Source organism: Achroia grisella, unplaced genomic scaffold (genome assembly GCF_030625045.1).
Source record: "Achroia grisella isolate CSIRO2021 unplaced genomic scaffold, CSIRO_AGI_Agris_v1 utg853, whole genome shotgun sequence".
In the NCBI taxonomy this organism is placed as follows: Eukaryota; Metazoa; Arthropoda; class Insecta; order Lepidoptera; family Pyralidae; genus Achroia; species Achroia grisella.
The window spans coordinates 226,289-238,504 of record NW_026713043.1 but is presented as its reverse complement, the minus strand read 5'-3'; the positions used below and the strand labels follow the sequence as shown (position 1 = coordinate 238,504).

General features: G+C 30.4%; 1 protein-coding gene across 1 annotated transcript in view; it reads right to left on the bottom strand.

The window, feature by feature from the left end:
* LOC131852453 (thrombospondin type-1 domain-containing protein 7B-like) overlaps positions 1-11,225 on the bottom strand; it is a 98,861-nt gene extending 87,636 nt beyond the window's left edge. The window contains exon 1 of the mRNA XM_059203108.1: positions 10,996-11,225. The gene's annotated coding sequence lies outside the window, so the exon portion shown is untranslated. The remainder of the gene's footprint in view (positions 1-10,995) is intronic.
* Between the last annotated feature and the right edge of the window lie 991 nt (positions 11,226-12,216).

The window sequence follows — 12,216 nt, the reverse complement described above, 5'->3', positions numbered from 1 at the left end:
CGGCAGTCAATTCGAATTTTGATTAATAAAATGTGGGGAAAATATTATTGAATGTAACTTCACTGTTTGCGTTTATAACGCACGCGTGTTTTATAAGCTGCTTTATATATCGAAAACCGGTGGAAATTAGATCCAGTTTACGATCAAGAGTGTTGAAAATACATAAACAGCAAACTCGAGACTATAATACCTAACGTCTCCCGTCTAGACGACTGTTGAACGCTAATCGCATTTGTACTTGTTTTTCATAAAATTGGATTGTACTCCGAAATGTTATTGCATTAAATATATAGAATTTGTTACTGAAATTTAGTTTATTGTGCCTTAATTCTATTATAATGTAACAAATTATATTTGTTTGCATTTGACTCAACCGATTTCGCTTGAGTTTTCATCTAACCTTGTTTAATAGGTAAACTTACTTTTCTATTACGAGCTTTTGTTTTCTTCATTTCAATTAAGCTATTTTTATAATTGATGGCCTAGGTGGTCCATCGGTTTAGCACACTACCTTACATCCGATGTTGCGGGTTCGATTCCTCGCATGATACAAACATTTGTATAATGGTTTGTATTTATAGTAATAATATGACGCTGTGTGAATCATCCAGAATCATCATTATAATAATTACATGGTATAAGACAAGAGGGAAGAAAAAGCTAAAGAATCGGCAGATCGTGTTTTATACAATAGAATTGAGATCAAATTAAAATTGCATCACACTGATAATATATTTATACCATTATAAAAAATAGCTACATTTGTAGTTTCTATTTGTATTCTTGAATATATCATTATATTTTCCAAGTGCTCAAAAGCAATTGTGTATATTTATTAACAAAAAATCTAGAAATGTTGAAAAACAATTTCGTCAAAGGTACGGTAGAGGGCGTGTGAGTGGACAGTCAGTCGGTCGATACTTAGGTACCGCAATGTGACGAGGGCACGTGAGCGTACAACGGACAATGCACGAGAGCGCCTATTGTTGTGCTCTTGTCAGCTCGTTTGTTTTGAATGCAGACTCATAATAATTACGAATAGTAAGTTTCAGCTTTAAACTTTTCATTTTTAATACCTGTTGGACGTTTCAAAGTCACTACAGTGTAAAATAGATTGTAGCATGTGAGATAGTGTTTTTTGGAATAACTAGTGCATCTGTTGTGGTCTTGTCAGCTCGTTTCTTTTGAATGCAGCTTAATTATAATGACAGTAGTAAGTTACAGCTTATACATCACAATAACACATAGGCTATAAATTTTACGTCACTGATACAGCACAGCACAGCTAGTATATTATAAAACTTTAATATTAGGTGTCTCAAAGCGTGCTCGCTAATATGACGTATGATGCCCATGTGGCTCTAGCGAGCAAACATTTGAACACCTGCTACTGTTTGGTAGCGCCCGAGATGTACTTGATCAAACATGCTTAATATACGAATCAACACCTTTACAACCTGTACACGAAAACTACAAATTGTGCCTTTCCAACTAAAATACCACCTCAAGAGTGTAATGTGTAAATAAATATATCAGGTATATATTATAAGTAAGATTTTGTGGAGGATTATTGCATGATAACAGTAATAGAAAAATTATAAATAATTTTACGCACTTCATCTTTATACGGAATGTACGAGAAGATTATGTTTCTGTTTCTGCAAAAAGAAACATTCCATTTATAAAATGATAATTTTATTTTTAAGAAATATGTAATGGCTCTTTATTATATTTGTGATCGCAAGCGTATATGTCCGGTATAATTTAGTAATTATAAAATACAGATATACTAAGAAAATAATGGTCGAAAGTTCTTGCGAGAAATTTTATGTACTTTACACAGAGTATCGATTTCACACAAATTTTTAATTGAGATGTAGATCTCACATTGTTTATGAGAATCCAACAAGGTACGTTGAAGAATCCTTTTGTCTATCATTTACAAGAAAACAATGTTACAACTATAAAAATAGAACTATTAAAATTCATGATATTACATGCATTTATTACATGATAGTGAATTCAATTATATCGACATAAAATCGCAGCTTAAGTAAGTAAATCGAGTAAACACAGTTATGAAAATATACAACTAAGTAAATACTTAAGCTGCGATTTCATCTCGGTATCTGTAAAATAATAAAAATATATAAAATTGAACACCTGAATAGCAATACATGGCACCCCTCATTCTTTGCCATTAAGACTTAGATATTTACTTCCGTACGCAGTAATTCCTCTACCGTATCTCACACTTTATACAGGAACATAGCTTGAATTTCAGAGTGGTTCAGCGACCGAAATAAGTAAGCCAGTGTTATACCACAGATAACATAATTGGGTTTTACTCGACTAAATACTCTAAATTCAGCAATTCTTTTTTACACATAATCATAATGGCCAACCATATGGAAGTAATAGCAAAGTAGTAATCATTAACTATACGACTACAAATAATCTACTTTATGAATATTATGTCATCTTGAAATCCTAATATATTGCCATTCCTGAGGACCTAGATGTTAGGTGTCTCTACCATATAATTTTACTGAGATCCTCGCCCTTTAAACCAGAATACAGTTTAAAAATCAAGCAGCTTAGCGTCAGAAATAAATGAGACAGACAAATTCGCATAAAATATACTTCTGTTAAATATGTAATTAAAGTTTGAGTATACTTACTAATATTATAAACACTTAAGTTTGTGAGTACAGATGGATGTTTGTTACTCTTTCACGCAAAAACTACTGAACGGTATTTGATGAAACTTTTTAGTAATATAGCTTATACATTAGAATATCATATAGGATATAATATAAAAATATATTATGTAAATTGGACGCAATATAATCATAAATATTAAGTGTTGAAGATGAACGAAGTTGCGCGGGTCAGATAGTGCAGGTATAAAGAATAATATAAATCTGAAATTTGTTTAGCTAAAGTTTAAAACACTGACATCAAGTATATCTACAGGGAATCTTCTAAAGATCCCGAACAAGATGGAAGAAAATTAAAGGGATTGCCTGCGATAGACGAATGGCGTTGATTCATCTTGGCTTTACTTCTCCTCCGAGATTCGAATAAAATATGTAATTCCGCTGCGTTATTTACAAAGCTAGCCGTAAGATAAATCGGTTATACGGTTTTTAACCGTTCTCTACATAATGCGCTTGTCGATTATTTGGTCTGAGGCACCTAAATAGACTGTTAGCATGGCAGGCGGGCGTAACTCGATTAATTCCCGACCCGTACCTAAGTAGATTAGACTCAATGACGTTTCGTGCTCATCACAATGGGAATTTAATATTTGTAGACATTTAGGGTTGTTGATCAATATAATGTAAGGTCATTTATGTGTTGCCAATGTATAATTTTTCATTAACCAAATGCTATAAAAAATTAACATTAAATTACTTTCTATAATTATTTAGACGGGATAAATATATAATATTTTTGTTTAATTTAGGTATAATGTTTACACGTTATATATTTATATGTACGTATGTATTATATGTAGTTTATATATATTTAATAATACTTATAACCATTATTATTAAACATTAATTATTGTTATACCTCGACCAGACTCAAAGTTTAATTAATCTCTCCCTCCATCGTAAGGTTGCCTGAAAGAAATCACTATTTAGCGATAAGGCCGCCCTTTGTTACCTCTGTCTCTATACATGTTACTTTTTGTATTTATTTTTTTCGGTGAGAGATAAAGAGATTTTCATTCATTCATAATAAAATAAGTTATTTGATTGTTTTTCGATTTGATCATATATTATAAAAAAAAAATATGACCTAACATAAATTTCTATAGTCAGTGATTTAGGTGGTAAATATTACTGTACCAGCTAAATCTATAAACCTATAAAATTGTTTATACGAATATAATATGAAACAACATATTTTATTTTATTTTTGGGTACAACAAATTTGTTAACTATATTTTTTATGGTTATATATATTTTTTAAGAATTTAAAATTCCCGATTTTCTTTCTTTTAAGTTTTGTTTCTGTATTTTATGAATTTATCAGGTACAAAGAAATATCAATTCCAGCCTCTTTTGTGAGTTCTGATTAGTACTTACATACTTGAATTTAAAACCATTACTCTTGGCAGACCTTTACAAGAGCTTCCTTTTTATAAAAGCAAAGATTCGACATTGAACAATGAGTAGCCATTTTTATTATTCGTAAAAAGCTACCGGTTTCAATATTCTTAATTCGTCGGCGAGGTCAAGTTACTGGCTATTCGGTATAAAAGGGCCTGAGGAGCTCTGAAAAGGGCTAAGGGGTGCAGTGGAGCTTGGCACGACTCCATGAGAGTGCTTCATACTTGTTCACTTCGCTACGTACACTCACGTCAATTCCAACTGGTTCACGGAATTTCCATTTACTTTTTCGTACTTATTATTTCCTGGTAGGTAAAAAAATTAAATCAAAATAATACGTGAAGAAATTCGAAACACGTCCTGGGTTTTATTATTATCGTTGTAAGAATATTTTATATATGAATTTTCCGGTTTAATTTTGGACGGAAAAGTGAGCCAGTTCCAACTATTTCATGTAATTTCCGTTTACTCTTTCGTACTTATAATTTCCTGGTAGATAAAAAAAATCTAAATAATATTTCTTTTCTCGTACACGTATCTGCTGATCTAGTGACCAAATTATACTATAATAACATTTTCTAGGTTTGCTGGAAGAAATCTCTTTTTAGAGATGAGCTCGCCCTTGTTATTTTTGTCCTATGTGTGTGTGTACAATAAAGAATAATATTTGTGAATAACGTCCTGGTACCTAGGACGTGTTTCACATTTCTTCACTATTCATTATCATTGTAAGAATATTTTATATTAAAATATATAAGAATCAGTTTAGATAAAATGTATTTCAATATTTATAGGTCTATTTTTGGTTTTATAGTATACGTGCTATGTTTAATTTTGGACTAAAGGGGTCCGAGGGTGCTAGGTAAGTCCAGGGCATTTTATTTTACTAATGCTTATGTCATACAAGTCAATCATCTCCAATCTCATTATAAAGCTTACATGGGTATATATAGTTACATACTACATTTTATCTACACATAACTTTTAACTGTGAATAGGATCAAAACATAAATAATCATTACAGAACTATAAATTTGTTAAATAATCGATTTGACCCAATTCGATTTCGTCAAAATTATGCTTTTCATTCTAATACTTTATAACTTTACATCTTATTTAAAATATTAAGTTCAGTACACTGTTACGTTAGTTAAAAATGTTTCTATTTTTTACGGATTATAGTCATGATAATATTTATTTTTATTTATTCTATAATCAAAAAACACAGACCATCTCACGAAAAGGATAATTATTAAAAATATACATATAAATTGTGATGGTACTATATGTTCATATACTTTTAAACAGATTTGATTTTAAAGTATGTTAGAATTAATGAGCTTAAAACCTATATAGTCTGAGGTATATACCACATTGTAAGCTATCAGATAAGTCTTCTCTCTGCCCACTAATGACCCATGATTGTCCCGCGCGGCGCAGACTTAATTAGAGATAATTAAGACTTAAGTTACTACATAATGACTTTGTTCGTCGTCGTCATATTTAATGGCAATCGTTTATTATTCGTTCGTTTCTTTTAAAACTGATAGTTTTCAATAAAATGAAAGTAATCTTTCGTTATTTTCCTTCTTCGTTTTTAGTTTAATATCAATCTTTCTAGATAACGTGTAAGACTATTTTAAATTATTCTTAAATTTTATGAAAACATGAAGTAAAAGATAGCATTCTCGAGAATATACATATGAAATTTAGTCATTATATCACATAATACAAATAATTACTAAAAGTTACAGTTAAATAATAATATTATATTTTTTCTTTTAAAGTTTACTAAATATTGTATCTGTCTATAATATATAATATAAATGGGAAAGTGTGTCTGACTATTTAATACCTTTTTAGCTGTAACCGGCGTAACTGATGTTAACAAAATTGAACATGAAGATAGATTGATCACTACGAGAGACATGGGCATGTTCTCTGCAAAAACAGATAAAGATGCAGAGAACAGCCTGTCGCATATATTTAGACTGAAATAGTTACTGTAGATACTTTATAATGTATATATGTGAATATCAAAAAATAAAAAAAATACCTATAAGAAAAAACTTTATCAGCTTATATACATAAATTATGAGTGTATTTATGCCCTGAAAACCAATAAAAGTGGTAGCAGTTTCGGAACGTTATTATTACACAGCAGGAACTTTTTATATATACAGCCAGCCAACTGTGCCGCACAAGGCTCCGAGATTGTTTTACAATCAATGCAATCTCTATATACTTTTTTATGTAATTGGAATGCGAAACTATCTGTTGGTGTAACTGATGATTCTCCGGAAAGAGACTAAGATGATACCACTACAAGATATCTTATAATTTCATTAATAAAAGCTACTTTAATTCTATAAAGAAAATACATTTATAATTGGTAGAAAAATATATATATAAAAATTTGCAGAGTTGGCAATATAATATGAAGGGATAAAGTTTATGAAGTTGTAAAGGCAGAGAATTATATGCGGATCTATGGAACCGATTTAGAAAATTCTTTTACCGATAGAAACATTTAGACCTCATAATATCACGCTATGACTTATAGGAGTAGAGTTGCAATGAAAAATGTTGCAAAAACGGGGAAATGAGACGTAAACGAAAGTGATGCGAGTCGGGTGGATTTTTGTATATTATCTGTGGTATAACTTAAATACTAAAAAAGCTAACATTATACATAGAAAGTGACAACTATTGTCGCTCTATACACATAAAATGCGTTACGGACATCCCGTCTGTCGTCATGTAAGGTCAGTAAAATCTCTCAGGTGTTGCCATTTCGGATGACTGAGATATCAATCTCATAGCAATATTTCAAACTAGATCACTGAATATAATGCAAGCTTCTTAGAGGAAGAAATATGTGAGGCTGAGGTAACCAAAACAAGTATCTCGGTAAAGTCATTTGGACAGATGGCAATTTGCCAGGAATTAATCACGGTGGTTTCCAGACTAAATAGCGTGGAGGTATATTGGGCCTGTCAATAACAAAAATGAGCTATTAGTCGCTACTTTTAAAAATCATATTTTCTCTACTTCCATTCCTAATAGCACTTTAGTTATTGGAGTTTTTCAAGAAGGATTTCTTAACGGTCCTCAACGCGTATGTAATGCCCCTGGTGTCTCTGGTGTCCATGGGCTATGGTAACCATTTACCATCAGATGAGCCGTAAGCTTGTTTGCCACCATCGTATTATAAAAAAAATATTACTAGTTGTCGCCCAGAGGTCGAAATTCAGCCATAATTAATTTTTCACTTATCATTCAAGTTACATATGCATATTATTACTTATAGAGTGAGAATGAGGATTTTTTCCAAGAGTTTTTTTAGTCGTTTCGTAACCAACATAGTATTGATTGTTAATTGACGAGAAAACTCGGGAGCAACAATAATTGGATTTGGACTTAATGAGCCGCGCGGGGACTAAATGCTTCTCTTATAACATCTAATAATCGATGTATTTATCAAGTATTATCGCAAACATAAATACTGATAACTAGCGATACACCCTGGATTGAATTGATGTAGTTTATAAACGGTCGTTTTTTTTTTAAAGTTATTAAAATTGATAAAAGAAAGTCATACATTACATTGTAAAAATTCCTATTCATAATTGATGATCTCGGTGGTATATCAGCTTAGAGCAATGTTTTAGTTCCGATGGTCGCGGGTTCGATTCCTCGCACGGTGCAAACATTTGTATTCATGAGTGTGATTGTATCGGTCTGTGTATTTTCTATGTATGTAATACTTAGGTATTCAGTATTTGTATTAGAATTTAAATTAAAATTTAAATACAATATGTATTTAAATTTTCTTTAACATAACTAATACAAATACTTAGTACCTAAGTATTTTTGTATTAGTTGTTTAGTACCTTCCTATAACACAGGCCCTACTTATAGTATTAAATATTATATGGTATAGTTATTCTACCTATAGAATATCTATACTAATATTAAAACAATAGAGCGAATATTAGATTTTTTTTAGTGTTTGACAAATACGTTATATTCCAGAGTTATAAATAAATTATATTATATTATTTGTTTTGTTAATATAATGATACGAATCATAAAAAAATTAACCCCCGAGCCAAGCCGGGGCTGAACAATAGTTAGTCAATATAACTAGCGTAGGTAGGGAGACTTCACGTCGTATAAAGAAACTTTATAATTTATTTCATAAGCCAATTGCAAATTGATAACTTTATTAACATTTTCATTAATGTAAAAGAAAATTAGATTAAGCGACATTGTTGAAGTGAAGTTTTATTCGTGCAATGATCCTAATTTCTCTACATTTATTGGCAAAGTTGACCGAATGTAATTGCGTACTTGGCTATATTACATCCTATTAAATATTCCTTGTTTTATTAGATTAATTTACAAAATTAACAAAATATATAGTTGTCATCATTACATAGTATAAAACAAACGCACTGTCGCTGTCTGTCCTTGCCTATGTATGCTTAAATCTTTAAAATCCGTTGAGTAGCAACGGATTTTGAACCGTTTTTTTAATAGATAGAGTGTTTAAAGAGGAAGGTTTATATATATAATAGATGTACCCGGGACGAGTAGCTAGTTTTTATATACGTTATTAACATATTTTAATTAACGTTGTTAGTTAAAAACTTCCTTGTTTTTTTATGTATTTGAAATGGTAAATAAGCAACAGAAGAATACCTGTATATATTAGCACTACGGACATCAAGATATCATGTGACACCCGTGATACCTCATGCGTTGTCATTGCAGAGGACTAAGACGTACCTCTTATCCTATAATTTTACTACTTAATCTGAATATCAAACTGAACCACAGCTTACTAATCAAGTTACTTAGCGGCCAAAATAGGTGAGACTAATGCATCCAGGTAAACGACTTTTTACAGTCTACCTCTGGTAAAAAACATATTTAAAAAACACTTTAAAAACATAGAACTCAGTTATAATTGAGCCTTAATCAAAACTAATTTAAAGCTTTTGACGTTTGTATACGCAACTTTCTAAACACGGCACGTTTAATATTCTATCATTAGCTACTGATGGCTTGTTCGCGCAACCTTAATTTTCCCAAATAACTAATATAATTCTCTCGGAAATTTAAATTGATTTACCCTTGAACTTTGAGTTAGAAAATTCACGGTAATTATCATGTAATCTATTCTAATAGAATCAATTAATGTGACACTTTGTAAACTTATTTAAAGGTTACGATTTTTTATTAACTTATATGTTTATAAATACATATATTCAAAATATATATTCAAAGCATAAATTGCGACAAATTTCTTCAATAGTGATTGAAAGAAATGTCTTTTGTTGACGCAATTTCAAAATTTATCTAATCTTCTATAAGACTGTTCAAAGTCGTCCGCAGGCATCTTTTTATCACCTAACTCTGCCACTTAACAGTTTGCTATGTGAAATGTGTCGCGTGTCTAAAGCGTGATATATATATAGAATTATATGGAACGGAGACAAAAATTCTTCTTTCACAGGAATGGTACTATGGGCGGCATGGTATATTCGTGATGGGCGTGATACTGGTTTTATATATATAGAGAAAGGTAACTATGTAATATTATATTATCTGTGCTAATAGTAATATTAGATTAGACTATCATCTTTTTAATAATAGTGGTAATGTTACACATATCACACTATAGTTCGGCGAACTTCTCTACTTCCTTTGCTTAAACAATAATGAGGGTGCTACGCGCTTGCTACGTCGTAGCTTGCGTAGCTATAAATATCTTGAGCTCACTGAAAAAAAACTTTTGCTTTATTTACTACAACTTAAAAATGAATTATCTGGATGGTATTTATTTTTAAATTGATAATATACATTATTTTGACCCAAAATATTTTTTTAACATATTTAAAAAAATTGCACTATTAGTACAATTTGATTTATTTTCGTCTATCGTATATCTAATCTTTACGTATTATATAATTTTATATATTTTATTTACATATATAGTACAGACTTTTAGTCTGTACCTCTAGATAATGTAATTAAAATTCATAATTATACTTCTGTGTATTGTTACTATTTTATTAAACAAAATAAAATAAAATCAATATGTATTATTTTTTGGTAATACATTATTACTTATTATTCTTTCAATTACTTCTACTAGAATATACAAAATATGCGAATCATTAACTATCATTAATTATTTTATGTAAATCTTAAAATTCCGATTGTATATCATGTGGCAAGAATTATTATTCAGGGTGCTTACCGAAGTAGGGACACAGTTTCCGTCGGATAATTAAGTTACTATACGTGTTACGAGGCGACCTCAGCTCAGAGTCTTTCACAGTTACTAAAACAATCTCTATGTAAGTTGTATATATTATATTATATAAAATAATATGTTTAAAACTAAAAAAATATATAAATTACATTATACTAATCACCAAAACTATTAGCAAACCATCAAAACCTTTTAGTAGGTTTTGATGGGTTAACGTCATTAATTAAAAACCTGTTACTTAATATTTTAATATAATTATGTTAATAATTCATTATTGCATTAAACAATTTCTTAAATAAGTATTTTAATAAAATAATTGAGTTCATAATACCTTTACTTAATTATTTAATATATCCTTATAATATTATTACAACAAAATTAAATCAAAATAAAATGCTAATATTAGTGATAATTTTACATATATTCATTAGAGTAAATAATATGTTTATATGTTCAATTTATATGTTTGATTATAATACAAAATCATTTTAAATCAAACAAAGAAACGCAACAAAGGCGAAACGCAATTAACCGTACCAAACATTGACCGAGGGCTATTTCTATGCAAATAAAAAGTAAAATTTATCTTACCTTTGATTTATTTCAGCACCGCAAAAAACCCTAACCTAATCCTTTCCACATTCCTAATACAAAAAGTTAAATATTAGACACAATATGAGGAAATATGTTAGCAAAAAATAGAACCGGTAATTACCGTGTTATATTTAAAGTGAACTGTTGTTAGTGATTAATATTGTATATAGACAATGATATTAGAACAATGTTTCAGAGAAGTAAGCGACAAGCGGTAAGCACGCGGCGCGCGGGGCACTGACCAAGCTACAGTGAGTCGGCTGCGCCGCGCCGCCCTACGCAAAGACTAATCGAATCCTGTACACATGGTTAGTATCAGATGTATAAATAGGTATTAAATAAGTGAAATCGAAAAGTTTTTCATAGATAATATAATAAGTAATATATGATGAACAATTATTTAAATTATTCTCCAGTTTTGCTTTTTTTAATGCTAGTTTGTGTTTTATTTTTGTGCAATTGATTGATTGCATGTTAAATCTCCGTAAAAGCTAAAACCGTGTTGTGTATGTCAGAAAATATATTTTATCATACTTTTTTTATATGTATGAAGTACATCACATGTGCAAGAACAAGGAATTCGAATAAAACCCTAAATTAACCAGCGTAGTTATAGCCGGCAAGTATCGCTCTTTTATGGAGCGAGTTATATGTTTTACAGGAAGAGGACAATTTAATTATATGAAGAAAGCGGAGTAATAGTACCTGTTTCATGTATATTGCATCGTATATGTAGTTAATGGGAACTGTAAGTAGTAACAACTACAGAATTTGTTAAAATTACTTATAAACACGATGATAATCAAAATTTACTAAAAATATATTGTTGTAGTTCTATTATAGACTCTTATATTTTTTAATAATTAAATCCACACATATTGTATTTAATTGGAATGCTAACAAACAAACAAATTGACGGGCCACCTCATGGTAAGTGGTAACCGTCGCCTATATACATGACACCACGTATCATGTAACGCTCGTAATACCACTAGTGCGTTTATTAGGATATAAGGACTTGTTCATCTGTCGTGATAATTTATTCTTTGAAATTCGGCGGACAGGGCGGGCGGGATTCGATACGTAGCGGGCCCGGAAGCTACCGCTCGCCCTTTACGGACCTTTGTTTCAGCATTTCGCCATTTCACCATCATAGTTTAATAAAACAGAGCGGTCGTCTAAAAACTTCACTATAACTGTTCATATTTAAATATTTAG